This window comes from Eublepharis macularius, chromosome 1 (genome assembly GCF_028583425.1).
Source record: "Eublepharis macularius isolate TG4126 chromosome 1, MPM_Emac_v1.0, whole genome shotgun sequence".
In the NCBI taxonomy this organism is placed as follows: Eukaryota; Metazoa; Chordata; class Lepidosauria; order Squamata; family Eublepharidae; genus Eublepharis; species Eublepharis macularius.
The window spans coordinates 18488344-18505449 of record NC_072790.1 but is presented as its reverse complement, the minus strand read 5'-3'; the positions used below and the strand labels follow the sequence as shown (position 1 = coordinate 18505449).

Sequence of the window (17106 nt, the reverse complement as noted above, 5' to 3'; positions counted from 1 at the left end):
GTAACTACAAACATGAAAAAGCAACAAACTCCAACATTCCCTCCCCCTTCATCCCCCCCTTCCCAACCAAACCAACAATATAACATTCAAGTTGCTTAATTTGGTTGACCTATTTGCATGGTAAAACAAAACTCTACTCCCTCTAGCCTCCCTTCTCCGGTTTTCTTTGACATAAGTACCAAATGCCTTTATGGCTAAGAGAAATAGCACATAACAACAAAAAATAAGTGCCCCACCCTGGGTTTAACCCTACGTTGCAAGGTGAACCAGTAAAGAACATAGCCCTACACCTGGGGGAACTAAAACTTAACACTAAAGTGGGGAACTTCTAAGAGACCCCTGCACTCGACCCCCCACTCTGAATCATTAGATGTAAATGTAAATATTGATACTGCACCCCTTTTTAACATAAAAAGAGGATTAGATTTTGCATTCAATGCCCACTTTTGTTTGGAATTCTTGTCCCCCTGTCCATCATTCTTGGGATTTTCGTGTTGTTTGTTGATGTCTTGAGCCCAACCTCCCGGACAATCTTTAAATCCAGTGCTTCCAGCAGGGTTTGGCCTTCTTCCACATCTTTGGCGTACAGCAGTGAGCCTCTATGAAGCACAGAAAGTTTAGCTGTCGTTCCTACCCATCTGTACCTTACGTCAGCTTTTGCTAGGGCACTTGTGATAGGCTTAAGTTCCCTGTGCATCCTTCAAGTTTCTGCTGGTAAATCCTGGAACACTTGGATTTCTTTATTTTTGTATAGCAAGTGCCCTTTTTCTGAGCCTCCTGGAGGATTCTCTCTTTGGTTGTAAAGTCACGAAAAGTGACTAAAATATCTCTGGGTAGGTTGGCTCTGTTTGAAATAGAGGGCCCAATCCTGTAGGCCAAGTCGACATTTGGGGCTATTCCATCTTCAAGTTGGATTTGGTCAGCCAGCCACGTGGATACAAAGATTGCAAGTTCTACGTTTGAGTCTTCCTTTTCAGGAATGCCTCTAATCTTTAAATCTCGAGCTTTCAGCTTTGTCTCAAGCATATTTACCTTGGCTGCTAGCACGTCCTCAACTATCATGAGCTGGTTTGTTTCCTCTTGCAGGGAAAGCCCTAATTCCATAGCGTTCTCAGCAGTCTGTGTTACTGCTGCCATGGTTTCTTGGATTTTTTTGAATTGATTGGAGATGGGCTCTAGGCATTTCTCTACTTTTTCAGCCAGGTTGGTGGAGATTTTGGAGGTAATAATGCTTTCTAAGGCTTTTAAGGCTATTTCCAGATCTTGTTTAGTTAGAGCGTCAGCATTTTGTTTCACGTCTGCCATTTTAGGTGCCTTACAGGCTTGAAGATCTTCGCTCCGTTTCAATTCACCTGGAGCAACGTAAGTTTTGACCAAGGGCTGTTGTGGTTGGGGAGGCTTAGCTTTGCCTGCCCCAGTCTTTCCCATGCTAGTGGGGTGCCTTTTTATGTTTAAATTTTGATTCAGGTGCAGGTCAGGCATGGAGCTCTAGAAGGGAGCGCCCGCCATTTTCAGCCACGGGGCTCCACCCTGATGCTTTGTTTCTTTTTAATGAGTGTTTGCTAACTATTTGGGGATATTTTGTTGGTCCTAATGAGTACGACACTATTTTTTTTATATCTACATATATCTACCCCCCTCCCCCGTAAAAAGTCTGCCAAGAAAACGTCATGACGTCCTCCCATGGGTCAGTAATGACTTGGTGCTTGCACAGGGGGGACTACCTTTACCTACCTATATCTATATATTTATATCCATCCACACACCTTTTAAAAGCACTGGAATCTTTTGTTCAATTGAATTGCCGGTAGAAAGCCATGCACCTTTTTTTTGCCTTCAGGCATCCATTACCTGGGCAGCAGAGCTTAAAGGGGCATACTAATTAAAGTGGCTTGCTAATACAGCACATAATTTAGAAGGAAAGGCTGTTAGATTATAAAGGATGTACAAAAAGAGGTTGTGTGGCCAGAAGGAAAAGCTAATAAGGGTTCACTTCAGTCCCTGTGAATGAGTAAAACACATCCAAAACTATTTAGGAGGGCTTTTTTACTCAGGCAGTTGGCAGGGTGATGTAAGGAAATGGTTTGGAAAGATGCATTGGTAAAGGGTCAGGGACTTTAGACTATATCAAGTGCTGTCTGTTGATGAATTTCCACATTGTTTAATATGGCGTGTCAAGCTACTTACTTTATTTCAGCAAGGTCTATCTTTTTATTCCTGAACCTGTATGCTTCTCTCTCTGTTTCTCTCTGCAGCCCACATAACGTGGAGGTGGACGATGGTGAGTTGTGAGGACACCAGCCAGTTAAGCATCTGTGAAACTGAAATGCTAATTTCCCAAATTGCTTTGTCACTTCTAACTGCTTATGCATAACACAGGGTATCTGTTTGAGTGAGTCATCCTTGGGTTCAGTTGAAGAAAAAGCAGCAACGTTTCTAACAAAGGTTGGATCCCTCCCCCCCCCCAAACTAAATTAATTTGGCACCTAGTAGGAGCTGGCAGTATTTAATAATTTCTTTATCTTTTAAAAGATGAGACACAGCAGCAAAAACAGATGACTGTTAACCATGAAAAGGTCACTGACAGCTTGCTCTGAAACCTTTTTTTCCTGCTTTATTAACAGCTTTTGTCATTCGTGTCTCACACTCTAAACGTCACTAAGCGCTCTCATCTTTTAGCGCAAGTAAAGGGGCCAAGTGGAAGAACCAGGGCTTTTTTTCAGCAGGAACACAGGGGAACGGAGTTCCGGAACCGCTTGAAAATGGTCACATGGCTGGTGGCCCCGCCCCCTGATCTCCAGACAGGGGGAAGGTGAGATTGCCCTCCACGCCAACGGCGTGGAGAGCAATCTAAACTACCCTCCGTCTGGAGATCAGGGGGCAGGGCCACCAGCCATGTGACCATTTTCTCTGCGGGCAACCCACTGAGTTCCACCACCTCCTTTCCCAGAAAAAAAGCCCTGGGAAGAACTATGGGGCTGTGACTGGAACCAGCCTGCCAGAAGTCAAGCTGATCTCCTCAGAAGTAAAAAAATGAAGTCGAGGAATAATGAGGAACTAATTGTGGAGCCAGATGTTATGAAATACTTGCCCTGTGTGGGGTGACGTTATGGTTTTGTGAGTGTCCATGCCCACACCCCGCGTGACTGCTGTGTGGAAATGCACAATTTCATGATGACCTCACAGCATAGGGTATTGCTACATATTAAGAAGAATTTGACATGCAGCTGTTGCTTTGGGTGGTAATTCCCAGTCTTTCATGACAGCAGATTTGCTCACCAAGAAGCGGACTGGGTGGTGTTCAGAGGAGCATATGAAACTGGCTTCTACGTTGTCAGACCTTTGATTTATTATGGTTGGTATTGTCCACGTTACCAGATCTATTCTACTAGAGGATTGAACCTGGGACCTTATGCATGCTAAGCAGAGGCTGGGCCACTGAGCCATGGCCACTCAGAAGGTCAGTACCCCTCAGCCTCCCCCCTAATAAAGATGGTTCCATTTAGCAGTAATGGTGTCATGTACTAGAGCATAGTTGGATTATTAGATACAAGAACACAAGAGCAACGCAACATTATAAATCGGAATCTTGCCGTTGAAAACCATTTTATTTTCCTTGTGGAGGTAACTGCAGGCAGGCTTTTTACAAGTTTGATTAGAATTTGGTAGTGCCATCATAGGACAGACGAAATTGCTTCAGAAGCTGGATCTTTCCCACAGGCCATCCATGCTTCGGAGTTTTATGAATGCCGTTTATGTTAATCTCACAAGTCTCATTTTTGGATAAAAATGAAGAAAAACCCTTATCATTTGAGCCCTGTTTTCTGAGGTACAATGTCATATGAGTGCTGAGTGACGTCACTTCCTGTTTAAACTGGAAGCAACCAGCTGTCAGTGGGGCCAATTTTTAGGAATCAGCCCAAAACACAGAGAAGCAGCACCCCCAGCCAGGAGCCACTTGCCCTCCCCAGTTTCAGTGTAGGGGGACCTGACAATCCTGAGAGGAAGTGATCTCTTCATCTGAAGATGAGTTGTAATTCCAGGAGAACTCTAGCCCCCACCTGAAAGAGAGCAACCCTACATATTTGACATTGTCTGCTTTTTGTCAGCAGCAACTATTCATAAAGGGATCACAGGAATGGATCACAAGATTAGCTAGGTGCATGAACAGACAAACAGCACATGTACATATGAATACAGACTCTGATCACTGGTTTATCAAGGTTGGTCTTGTGTACTCTGACTGGCAGTAGCTCTCCAGGGTCTCACATTTGAGGTTTTTTACATCACCTGGTGATGCTGGGGATTGAACCTGAGACCTTCTGTATGCAGAGATGCTGCACCATTAAGCCATGGGCCATCCTACCCAAGATACATAGAGATAACTACGTAGTAAATGTCAACTCAAAAATCATAAAAAGTATTTTTTGCTGTTTAAATGATGTGCCTTTAACTATGTGTCCTTTCTTTGAGGTGCCAGGCAAAACACATCTTTTTACTCACGGTTTTAATTGGGGTTTTTATCTTTTTAGTTTTTTAATAGTCTATTTTGTTTTATGGTGCTAATATCTAATGGCTTCTTTTTAGTGGCTTGTTTCTAATACCGTGTTTTTTAATTGTAAGCCATTTCAAGCAGGATCCTGAAGAGGCAACGTAGAAATATTCGAAATAAATAAATAAATTAATTTTTAACTTTGGGGGTATCTGTGAGAAAGCAGTCTAACTGTATAAGAAAGCAGTCTCGTATACAACTCTTTATGCAACCATTCAATAGAATCTAAACCCAGTTTCCTCTTCTCCAGCCAACAATCTGAACTAGAAGAGAATGACCCAATATGGAATTAGGCCAATAAAGCGTCATTACAGATGTTTGAAAATGAGACCAACAAATGAATAATCCAACAGCCTAGATATGTTATTGGTTAAAAATGTATTAAATGGGGCATGTCTCATAGCTCCTTTGCTATTTGTCCTTTATTCTGTTAATCATCTGGCCAGTTGCCTTATTGGCACCAACTTAAGTGAAAAGTGAATTCCATGGCCCATGTATTTGTTCATTGGAGCCAGATGTTTATATTCACACTACAATGTTTGTGTAAGATTTTATTACCGTTACTTGTTGTTTCTCACTATCTGACTATGCTACTTTACTTAAATTTATTGATCAAGCCACTCAAGTAAAAAATTAAAGTGGACTGTTTTCAACCTATAAATGTATTACAATGTTTGCTCTTGCTTTCGTGCAGCAAAGAGTGAAATTTAATTGTCAAGATCAGGGCTGGATTCACCATTTCGCTAAGTATGCTGAAGAGCAGCTTCCTTCAATGGCCTTATTTTTGGAGATCGCAGCTATGTATGCCTGACCTAATCTACGCCCGTAAGTTCTGCATGGCTTCAATGGTAGCAAATCTCTCATCCATCTTGTGCTGAAATTTGGAAAAATTTGGAAAAGGATTGTGAATGAATTGTCTTAAAAGGTGTTCCAGGATTGTTAATAGTTGCATTGACGGTGTACCCTGTCACAGTATCACTGACAAGAAGAAGCTAGTGTAGTTAGAGCGTCAGACTAAGGTCTGGGAGACTGGGCTTCAAATGCCCCCTCAACCACTGGGTGACCTACAGCCAGTCACCTTGTCTGAGCTTAACCAACCTCACACGGTTGTTGTTTTGACGCTAAAATGGTGGAGGGGGGAAGGTGCTTTGACTACCCATTGGAGAGCAAATTAATGCAGCCATAAACAAAACTTTCTACTTAGTTTAGCCTGGAAGATGGCCTCCTAGCTTGACCTGGCTAGTCTGGCCAGCTAGATCTATGCCATGGTAAAATAGAGACTAGACTACTGCAACGCACTCTACATTGGTCTCCCCTTAAAGTCAACTCGGAGATTCCAGTTAGTGTAGAACTCTGCAGTTGGTTATTATCAGGAGCTAGGTGGAGCATGCATATTACTTCCATTCCGTCGTCATTCTATCAGTACCCATCGGTTACCAAGCTCAGTTCACATATCTGCAGGACTGCCACTCTCTCTATGCTCCACTGTGGCAGCTTTGCTCATCTGAGCAGGGTCTTCTGCAGGTGCAAGTGGTGCAAATGGGTAAGATCAACAAAGGCCTGTACACACACACTCTCTGTAGTGCTAACCTCCCTATGGAATGGCCTGCCCAAGGAGGTCAGGAATAGGCTTGCCATTCCCCCACTCGGGGTGGGGGATCCCCTGCTCCCACCTCCCCCACCCCCATTTACCTGGCCAGCAGGGGGTGTGCCCCCCTAGGCATCCCACAGTGGCACGGCACACCTCCAGGCTGCGCGGCATGCTCTGTGCCCTGCAGTGGCCCATTTTGGGCCGAATTGCGCCCTGTTGGGGGGGGGGTGTGATTCAGCCCTTTGGAGAGCATGGGAGTACTCCTGGGCCACCCTTTGACCCACATGATGATGTCACTTCCCAGATGACGTCATCACGCCAGCCAGGAGGCATAGAGGAAGGAGGGGAGGTGTCGCAGTCTCCCGCCGGGAGAGTGAAGGGACTTGGCAACCCTGGTCAGGAAGGGTCCCATGCTTCAGGCTTTCCTCAAACTATGTAAAACAACTGCTCAGGAGGACATTTTTATAAAAGAACAGGATTGCATTATAACAGAATATAACTCAGGAAGACGTTTCAGTAGAAAGAAAAGGCCTGTGGTGGACTATACTATTGTGTTATATGTTGCTTTATTTTTTTATATTGCCCTTGCTGCATTATATTTCTACTTATGCTGCACCATTCCTTGCATTGTTTAGGATCTCACCCCGCACCCCCCCGCACCCCCCCCCCAGCTAGAAAGGAAGGCTCTGTTCTTATTTTGTCAAGATTCTTGTCTTTAGAGGGCTTGATACAGTTTTCATAACAAGCTTCTTGAGGTTTATTTATTCAGCCTGAAAGATCACTGGGGAACTGCGTAGATCCCTAAATACGGCGGATGGCATGGTCAGATTTTCCATAAAGGTCAGCTCCGATCGCTCCAAAGTTCAGCATTTGGAGCCTGTCCTGAGCATTGGCTGTCTTCCACAAGGCCTTGGATTGGCTAAAGTTCAGCAGCTGCATCGAAATTATGTCTTGCAGTAGTTGAAAACTTGGTCATAGAAAAAGCTGCCCAACTTTGAGCTTGTTGGCATTGTGAATTTTTGCACTGGGGATGAAAAGAGCTGATTTTATTCAGACCAAGGATTCCTGCAGTTGTAAAAAGAACAGCTACTGGAAGCAGACAGCCTCTCACAGCTCTAAAGATTTTTCTCTTCAGATGTAGGGGAATAGATACCATTTGACACTTCTGATGGCCTTCTCTGCTAAATTTCAAGGAACAATATTCACTGGTGCTGTCATCCCATTTTGATTTGTGATTTTTGGAGAGGAGAAAAGCAGGCGAGACATTGCTCCAGAGAGATTAGGCACTTTTATCATTGGAAAAGGGTCTTAGAGAGGGACAGAAAACAATTTGCCTGTGAGCAATCTGCAGCCTGTCCAAAGTGGGGGTTCTTACTTTCAGGAGGCCCATGCTCCCAACTGTCAGTGATTTGTTAGTCCTGCTTTCTGTAGCGCCACTGATCCATTATGCCAATCTCTGGCTGACCACCTTGTAAAAGCATTATTAGGGTGTGTCAAATGGGCAGGAACTGGCACTGTGCCAAACCAATGTGGGGTAATGTTTAGAGTACTCTGTGACTGGGGAGCTAGGTGGGGGCATCAGACCCTCCAGCGGTACATCACTGCAGAATGGAAGTGACATCATCACAAAGAAGAGAAGGTTACGCCCCCACTCAAAGGCCTGGGCTCGTATGAACTGCTCTCTTAACTGTACCAAGGCCAACCAGTGCACAGCTTGGGGACTAGTGGGAGGTTTAATGACTTGTCATGTGCAGCCATATTTCTCAACTCCTCCCTTGACTCTGGGAGATACAGGTTAAGAGTCAGAGTAGTGGCTTCCTGGCCCTGATTTTTGGCTCTGATTTATGGAGGACTGACTCTCCAGGGACTCAACTACTTGGCATCTCTCTGAAGCAACGTAGAAAAAAGCAGCTGCAGACTGGAGGCAGGACCAGCAAAACCACAAGAGGAGGCTAGTGATGCTACTAGTTACTAATTTGAAGGAAAGAATCTTGGGAGCCTAGAAGGCAAAGCAGAGACTGGGGCGGGGGGAACAGAGAGGCTTTTGCACCACGGCTTTCCAAGGAGGAGGATACATCTACCACTCTCTCCTGCCATGAAGGAGGCCTGATTCACATACCTGCATGCAAGCATGGTGCCAGAAGAGCTGGCCATGCCAAATAGGGGAAATGTACTTTTAGACTAGGGCCGATTCCAGATGGCCAGAAATTGCGGTTTTTCTGCAGAAATAATTGCTTACCGGCCACACGTTCACTTTCATCTCCATCCGCTTTGTCTCACAGCGTGCCGTGCCATCCCGCTTCCGGATGTTCGCACGGCCAACTGAGGTACCCGGGATTGGTTGTTTCCTCCCCGTCACAGTTGACGTTGGGGGCCTTCATTGGTTCGCATTTCACTTTTTTTTTTTAAAAAAAAATTTTTTATGTGTTTTGCGCAAATGCGCAAATGTGAAGGTATGTGAATACACAGCGTCAACATTTGTGCATTTGTGCACATTTGTGCAGTTCGATGTGCGCAAACGTGCAACTGCGCAAATGGTGCCCGGTTTTTTAAAAAAAATTAAGGGAATATTGTTGCCGGCCGGCCGGCAAAGAAAGGAGGGAAAGGGGAGGGCCTCTCCACGGCGACGAAGCGTCCAGAAGTGTGCAAACCCGCAATACGGCGTTCACACCATCCGCTTCTGGAGCGCAACACAGCGCCATGAACCGGAGGTAAGCTGGGACGGGACATTACGGGTTTTTACGAGTGAGGTTGCTGGAAAAGCGAAAGCACTTGCTTTATTTGTGCCCGTCTGGAATCGGCCTAGGATTCTTTCTTCTCTCTCAATGAACTGTAAGTTCTATATTTTCTAGAATTTAATTGCCCGAGGATTAATTACTGCACGTTGAGAAAGCATTTCTGACTGGATAACTCTGCTAGGAAAACAAAATATAACTATTTCCGATAACTTTGATCCTTCAAAAGACTGAACGAACCCTCTCTAGATGCTGTATGGTCTTCAGCCTCATGTCTGGCGCCAAATACAAATTTTCAGCATTGAAATCTGATGAGTCTAAACTTCTGTGTAAACATAACTGGAGTGTTAGTTTTTGTTTCAGTGGCTTCAAGGAATGATGCACAGCAGGGTAATATTTTAGTAGATATAAGGAGGGGGACTTGAGGGGCTGGCGGAAAATCAAATGCAAGGCCAGGGAGACCGAGAGAAGAGTGTCAAGCTGCCGTCATGCTAGATAGAAATCTGGTCCTGACTCTTAACATGAGTCAGGATCAGCAAGGAAGAGAGAGAATGCACATTCACGCAGTGGGGGAGCATGTAAAGCTTTTGTTGTATTTTTAAAATGGGGAATAGGGAATCCAAAGGAAGTCTGAAGTGTGTACATAGCAGGGTTTGTAAACTGTATTTTAAAAGTTTTGAATTTGCTACTTGTAATCTGTAAATTATGAAATAATAAAATCTTACCAGTTACAGATGAATAGTGTTCCTGAACATTGCAGACTCGGTTCGTTCCAAATGTCCAACTCTGTCCAAACAGGACTGACCCAGGTCAGACCCTGGATCAGATCTTAAGACTGTCTCTGCAATGGAATGGTGCTGGCAACCGGCTATCCAGCTAGGAACCAGATTCAGTCCCACAAGACCTAGCAGGCTGAGAACGACAAGCTAGGACCAAAGGAGATGCTGCTGTTTCTTAAGCCTTGGGTGAGACTTAATATATTAAAACGCTGCTAGTAGAATTAGCAAAAAAGGAGAAAACGTTCCTGTCAAAAGCATAATCATTTGGGGCACGTAGCTTTTCAATTACGCCACCTCATACGTTACACAAACTCTAGTTTGATTTGGATGGAAGCTTATCTTGTGCTTAATGTGTGACTGTAAGCTTACCTTTAAAACAGTGCATGTGTATGGGGGAGGGGGACAAATAATCTACGCACACCCAGAGGCAAGAAGAGTTTCCATCCCCTCCTTACACCCCCACATACTTTAACTAGCCAAGAAAGCTGTGGGTGGGGGTCTATTTCTATTACTGATGATTCCACGCATCTGCCAGAGATCTTCTGGTATCATCTAATCACTCCTAGGCAGATGTGTGGAATTGTCAGTGTGCTGTTGCAGCAGAATAGAAATGCTTGTGTATTGGACAACAGGAATCAATAGGGGAATAGGGTCTGTGCCTTTAAGAACAGACTTCTGGGGATTGTAGTCAGATACTCCTTTTTGCCCCCCTTCCCTTTGGGATGCACGCGATATATGAGCCTTTTATTGCCCTTTTTCCTGTCTTTGTTTTCACTAATTACTTCTCCCCAACGAGGGATGGAGGAATCCATCCTTTTTTACCGCAAGTTGAATGGATTTGGCTAAATGAATAAAGTATTTACTCCGTTTGAACCATGTCTGCACTGATATGAACTGTGAGTAGAACTCGTTTGAAACTCTAATGCCTGCGCTTTGAAACTTTCCCAGAACCAGCTGCGTAGCTGCAGTAGGGTGACAGTCAGTAATCAATTAGTCCTCCCTCATGGCCTTTCTCAGCTAATTAAAGCATGAAGACTCCACTCTTGCCTCCACGCTTTGCACCTCTCCCCCACTGTTTTAAAAGTAAGTTTACAGCCCCACACTACACAGGAGGTGAAGTGAGGTTTCATTCAAACCAAACACCAGTTTGTGTAATGTGTGAAGAGGCCCTGAAATTATCACAGTCAGATCCTTTCGCATCAAACATGAAAAGTTCTTTAATGGCTGGAGTTTCCCCCCCTTAAATCTGTAGAGTGCTCTTTAATTGTCCGGAATGGGAGCCACCTGTCAGGAGTTGGTTTTGCTCTCTTGTTCCAAGACTGAGCGAGTGAGAGAAGAAATGGCATCTCTGCAGGGCCGTGTTATTCATAAGGCTGACTAGGCCGAAGCCTAGGGGCCCCGCAAGGGCTAGGGGCCGTCAATTTTTTTTGCTGAGGCACATAAATGACAATTAATTGATTCTCTTATACAACCTCTATTAATACAATAATTAACTGCTTCCTTATTGAAGTAAAACCAATTGTCTCTTTTATTAAAATAATTGGCCTTAAATTATATAGATTTTTAATAAATTAAAAAATTATTCACTTCAAAATATTACAGTTTTGAACAAGTATACCCCCCAAATGTGCTTTCCTGATGAATTCTGTTCGCGCAATAAAAATATTTTAAAATTGTGGTGAGAATTCTTCAGGAGACCTTCAAAATGGATATCGGGCTATGTACTGTGGTCTAGTATCTACCATACCAGGGTCAGGCTGTCAGCTGTAGTGTGGTGAAAGATTGAAGTGCTTGAGGAGGCCTGAAATACCTGAAAGCGGAGGGGCCTGGCCATGGGTTAATACGGCTCTACATCATTGAATTTAGAATAGAGAAAGGTTTCTTCCACATGGCGGTTTTTATCTTCCTTTGTCTCCAAACTGGAGCACCTTTGCGGGAGGATGTCATGCTTTAACAGTCCCTTTTCCAGGTTTCCCCCATCCTCAGAAGCTGTTTCCCAAACCTGTTTTACTCTGATCTTTTAGGAGAGCAGTCCAAGAACATTATTGTGCCACTTGGATTGGAATTTGCACGTTGTCAAAGGTCCTGCCCGCATTGGGGCCATTCTCCTGCTTGTCATATACCTTGTAGAGTATTCAGGGGGGAAAACATCAGTAATTGCTATAGCTTTATAATGCTATAGTGCTATAGCAATTAGTATTTAAACAGCCTTCTGGTGATTCAGCAGGGAAAATGGTAGTTGTGAGAGGCCGACATCAGGAAAGTATGCAGAAGACTCCCTTGAGGAGACGCTGCCTCTGCATTCGGAGTGGTGAGAAGAACAACACAGAATCTTTACTGTGTGGAAAGCAGCCAAAGAGCAAGGCAAGCTGTGAGGTGACAGATATGGAAGGACTTTGGGGTTGAGGGTCTGATATCGGATATAGATGCAGAGGAGTTAGCCGTGTTAGTCTGTGGTAGCAAAATCAAAAAGAGTCCAGTAGCACCTTTAAGACTAACCAATTTTATTGTAGCATAAGCTTTCGAGAATCAAGTTCTCTTCGTCAGATGCCTGATACAGATACTGGCCAAATACAGAAGGTATTTGTATTTGTATTCTGTATTTGGCCAGTATCTGTATCAGGCATCTGACGAAGAGAACTTGATTCTCGAAAGCTTATGCTACAATAAAATTGGTTAGTCTTAAAGGTGCTACTGGACTCTTTTTGATTTTGATATCGGATAGTACATCAACAACTTGTAGAAGTGCCTGTTTTACTCCACCTATGCATTGTACATTTGCAAATAAAGCAAATATTAAATATGATTTCTCTTCAAATCGCACAAATCTTTCGCCTTTTACTAAAGATTTCTCTTTCTACAAAGATACCATGTATCTTCAGGACTCTCTCATCAAAAGGAAGCCAAACTAGGGAGCATTGACTCTTGATCTTTTTCCTGCCTGGGAAAGTGGGGAGAATCTAACAATATCGTCTCTCCCCTCTCCAGTGGAGTGGGCTCATAAGCAGAGTTTCCTGATCTCCTGCGGTTAGTTCTCTTCTATGGAAAATATAGCGAGGCGGAGGTTGCTTTAGGATTTGACAACTGATTGGTTCCAATTGTTGCTAGCTCAGTGAGGCAATGAAGAAGGAGATCTCAGCACTGCAGCACATGGCTGACACGTGGGAGTTTGGTGGTAAACTTTCAGAACTGCATGTAGGAAGGCAGCAAAGCTACCACAGTGCGCTTTCATTGCAAATCAAAGCTCTTCTGGACTGATTCTGTCTCCTTTCTGGCAATGATACATTTATAGAAAATAATCTTCAAAGGAGAGCAACCAGACAGCTTTGCATTTGTTCCTGTCTGCACGGTGCGTTGCAGAGTGTCGCAGCTTCAGAGACGTTGAAGCCCTGAGACAGTAAACAGAGGAACATTTCAAAATGTTAATGGTGCATCATGGAAGTAATTTTTAAAAAGATAAGAGAAGCATCCATTTATACACATGGATTCAATGACTGACACTGGGGTTAGTGGGAAATTCAGGTGACTACATTATCAGTGTGTTTTGTTAGATTTATATTTCACTTTTTAAACAATTGTCTCCAAAAGGAGCTTCTATTATTATTATTGATTTTATTTTTTCATTTATATCCCACCTTTCTGGTCAGCGGAGACCCAAAGTGACTTACATATTTCTGTCCTCCATCTCATCCTCACAACAACCTTGTGAGGTAGGTTAGGCTAAGAGTGTGCAACTGGCCCAAGGCCACCCCACAAGCTTCCATGGCAGAGCAGGCATTCGAACCGGGGTCTCCTAGGTCCTAATCTGACACTCTAGCTACTGTGCCAGGCTGGCTCTCATCACAGAGACAGGCCCTTTCTCACAGTTGCAACCTGAAGTAACAAACTAAGTAAGGGTAGTGGAAGTCAAGGCAGAAAGGTTGCCTTGACAGAACTGACAAGTGGTGAAATCGTAGGGAGCAGAATTTCCTTTCTACCTCGATAGGGTTGCCAGGCTCCAGGTGGTGGCTGGAGATCTCCCAGAATACAACTAATCTGCAGGCCATAGAGATCCGTTCCCCTGGAGATAATGGATGCTTTGGAGGGGGGATTCTATGGCATTATGCCCTCCTGAGGTCCCCCCCTTGCCATCTCCAAGGTCCACCCCCCAAATCTCCAGGAATTTGCCAACCTGGACCAGGCAACCCTATTCCTTCACTTCCCATTTCCTGTTCTTTTGCTCCATTTTTCTTCCTTCCTGTCACTGCATCCAATTGGCTCTATCTCACATGAAGCTGAAGTTGGTTCCCAGTTCCCAGTTCCTTATTCGCAGTTCATAATTCCTTATTCACAAAGCCAAATACAAATATTAGAGGAAATTGAAAAACTCTGCCCCTCAAATTAAAATTTGTAGGGGCACATATCATATACCTCCATATTCAGCAGACTCTGCCCTTCAAGTGGACCTATACTGGGTCATTCTACAAAGCCCAATTCTTGAGTTAATAGCTTAAAAATAGGGTGCCCCTAGAACAAATCAATAAGCAGAAAGGGGAGCAGCTGCAGCAGAAAAAAGATTTTGGATCATCCCAAATCACACAGCCCTGAACTCCAGAAACTCTTCGCTACAAAAGGACATGTGCTGGTGCTGATCCAAACACTGATTCTGGACCTAAGACCTCCTATTCGGCCTGCCTCCCAGAACCTTGTATTGGGAATAGCTGTGAATAAGGAACTGGGAAGGATAAAAGTCCTGTGCCCCCAAACAATCTTTGGATCATCCCAAATCACACAGCCCTGAACGTCAGAGACTATGCCCTACAAATAGACATGTGCTGGTGCTGATCCAGTCATTGGTTATGGAGCTAAGACCTCCTATTTGGGCTGCCTCCCAGGACCTTGTATTGGGAATTGCTGTGAATAAGGAACTAGGAAAGATAAATGCCTTCTGCACCCCAAAACAATCTTTGGATCACCCCAAATCATCCAGCCCTGAACTCCAGAGACTGGTGCTGGTCCAAACACCGATTCTGGACCTAAGACCTCCTATTCGGCCTGCCTCCTAGAACCTTGTATTGGGAATAGCTGTGAATAAGGAACTGGGAAAGATAACCCTCTGCGCCCAAAAACAATCTTTGGATCACCCCAAATCACACAGCCCTGAACGTCAGAGATTGTCCCTTAAAGAGAACATGTGCTGGTGCTGAAAAATCAAGATGACAATGTTTTCAATGGAGAGATGGTACCTCTGGCAACTTATTTTTAGTGAAAGTGGCATAGTGCTTTGCATGCTGCCAGTGACTTTGACAGAGAGGCTGAAAAAAGTTTCAGTAAGCAAACACTCATAAAAAACTTCTACAATGGGGCAAGAAGGGTTAAGCCACCTAGCCATCTGCACTCTTGAGTGTGAATAGGCTTCTTAGTTGCCTGCCAGTGGTAGGAAATCTCCCAAGGGTTGCCTTGTTGATTACTCATGGAGTAAAGAATTCTGCCCTGGATAACCCAGGAGAGCTTGATCTCGTCAGATCTCAGAAGCTAAGCAGGGTCAGCCTTGGTTAGTAATTGGATGAGAGACCTCCAACAAAGACCCATGTTGCAGAGGCAGGCAATGGCAAACCACCTCTGTTAGTCTCTTGCCATGAAAACCCCGCCAGAGGATGCCATAAGTCGGCTATGACTTGAGGGTCAGACTTCATTTCTTCCATTGCCCATCAACTTCCCTCAGTGCCCCCAAGTTCTAGTCTTATGGGAAACAGAGAGAAAGCTCCCTCTACCCAGTTTCTCCATCCCATGCCTAATTTTATACACCTCTAAATTGTCTGCCTTCAGGGCTATCATTACACTCAGTTTAAAGCTTTAAAGGTTAAACAAACAACTTGTATTTTTGTCAGGAAACATGTAGGTAATCAATGTTTTTCTCCAAGCATGGGTGTAACGTGCTATCATTTATTCCCCAAAATAAACCATGAGCAATATTTCTGACGGTTAAGACTCCCTTTCTTTTTCAGTTAGATTTTGCCTTTAACCCTTCTCTTACACCCTCTGGCTGGACTGCTGCCCCCAGGAATTATATTCCAAAATAATTTAAATTTCCCCTTTAATAATGTGCCCAAGCGTCAGGCCCCTTCATGGGTCTATGTGGCCCTGAGGATAGGAATGGGATATAGGAATGACAGGTACTCTTGGATAAAAAAACCCAAAACTAACTTTTATTTTTACACTTTCATAGTGTTAATTAAACTTGATAGTTTCATAGATAGTTCTTAAAGTTTCTCTTCATAGGCTCAGTCACACAGATATACACAAACTTTCTCTTTCAGGTGCACACACAGTTTGCCTGCTTCAGATATCAATTTCCCACTCAAATATACAAATATACATAGACTTTCTCAGGTGCATACACAGTTTGCCTGTTGCAGATAGAATGTTCTCTCACAGACACACAAAGTTCTTCCCCCGGTGGCAAGAGCTCTTTGGCCTCCTCCACAGTCCTCCTCAGGTGATTTTTGGGGAGCAGGAATCTCAGCCGAGGTGCCCACTGAGCTTGGCCCCAGGGCCTGGCAGCAGCCCTGGAACCAGAGGGAGGGGGTAGAGCCCTAGCCCAGCAGCACTCCCAGAGACCTGACCAGATCAGGCACTAATAATCAGGGTGAGCCCTCAGCTGAGGTGCCCACTGAGCTTGACCCCAAGGCCTGGCAGCAGCCCTGAAACCACTACTTGCTGAAAGTGACACCAGAACTGGGAGCGCAGTGCCCTTTTATAAGCTGAGGACTCATGGAGTGTAATGTATTGGTCGAACTCTAGCTGATAGAGAACTCAAGGCTTTGCTATCAGTGGCCACTAAGTACGGGTGGCAGCAAATCAGGAGAGCCAGATAAAGACCAATCACTGAGCTGTAAATAAGTTACAATGTATGTGAGTTATGCAAACGAGGGTATTCTAAAGTACGTGTTCTCATTGGCTATAACTCTTTGGGAGGGAAAACTGGTATGTATATATATTGAGGGTTTCTGTCAGTTGTGTGTGTTGTGTGTGGTTATACTGAATAAAGAGCTGTTGGTTTACTTCAAGTCTGAACCCACTATTTAATACTGGCGACGAGGATGGGATCTCTGATTGGGTATGCAGCCCCAATACCCGAGCGATATCACTAACAAGGTGCTTGGGTAGGCAGCCCCAAGACCTAAGCTGAAATCTTAAGCGTGAGGAATTGTCACCTCCGCCATCCGACATACGCTCGCGTCGTCCAGAAGGCAGACATGGCCGCTAAGGGCCACTTCGAACCGTTTGACTCAACAGCCGAGGACTGGGAATCCTACATCACCCGCTTCGACTTCTACCTTGAGGCAAACAAGATTGAAGACACAGATCTCGCGAGAGCAACGTTCTTCAGCGTGTGTGGGCGTTCCACGTTTGATATAGCGCGGGCACTGGTGGCGCCAGCCCAGCTTCAAACTACACCGTTTGACA

General features: G+C 44.5%; 1 pseudogene; it reads left to right on the top strand.

The window, feature by feature from the left end:
• Positions 1 to 12465: 12465 nt before the first annotated feature.
• Positions 12466 to 12561, top strand: LOC129345889 (U5 spliceosomal RNA; annotated as a pseudogene).
• The last annotated feature ends 4545 nt before the right edge of the window (positions 12562 to 17106 follow it).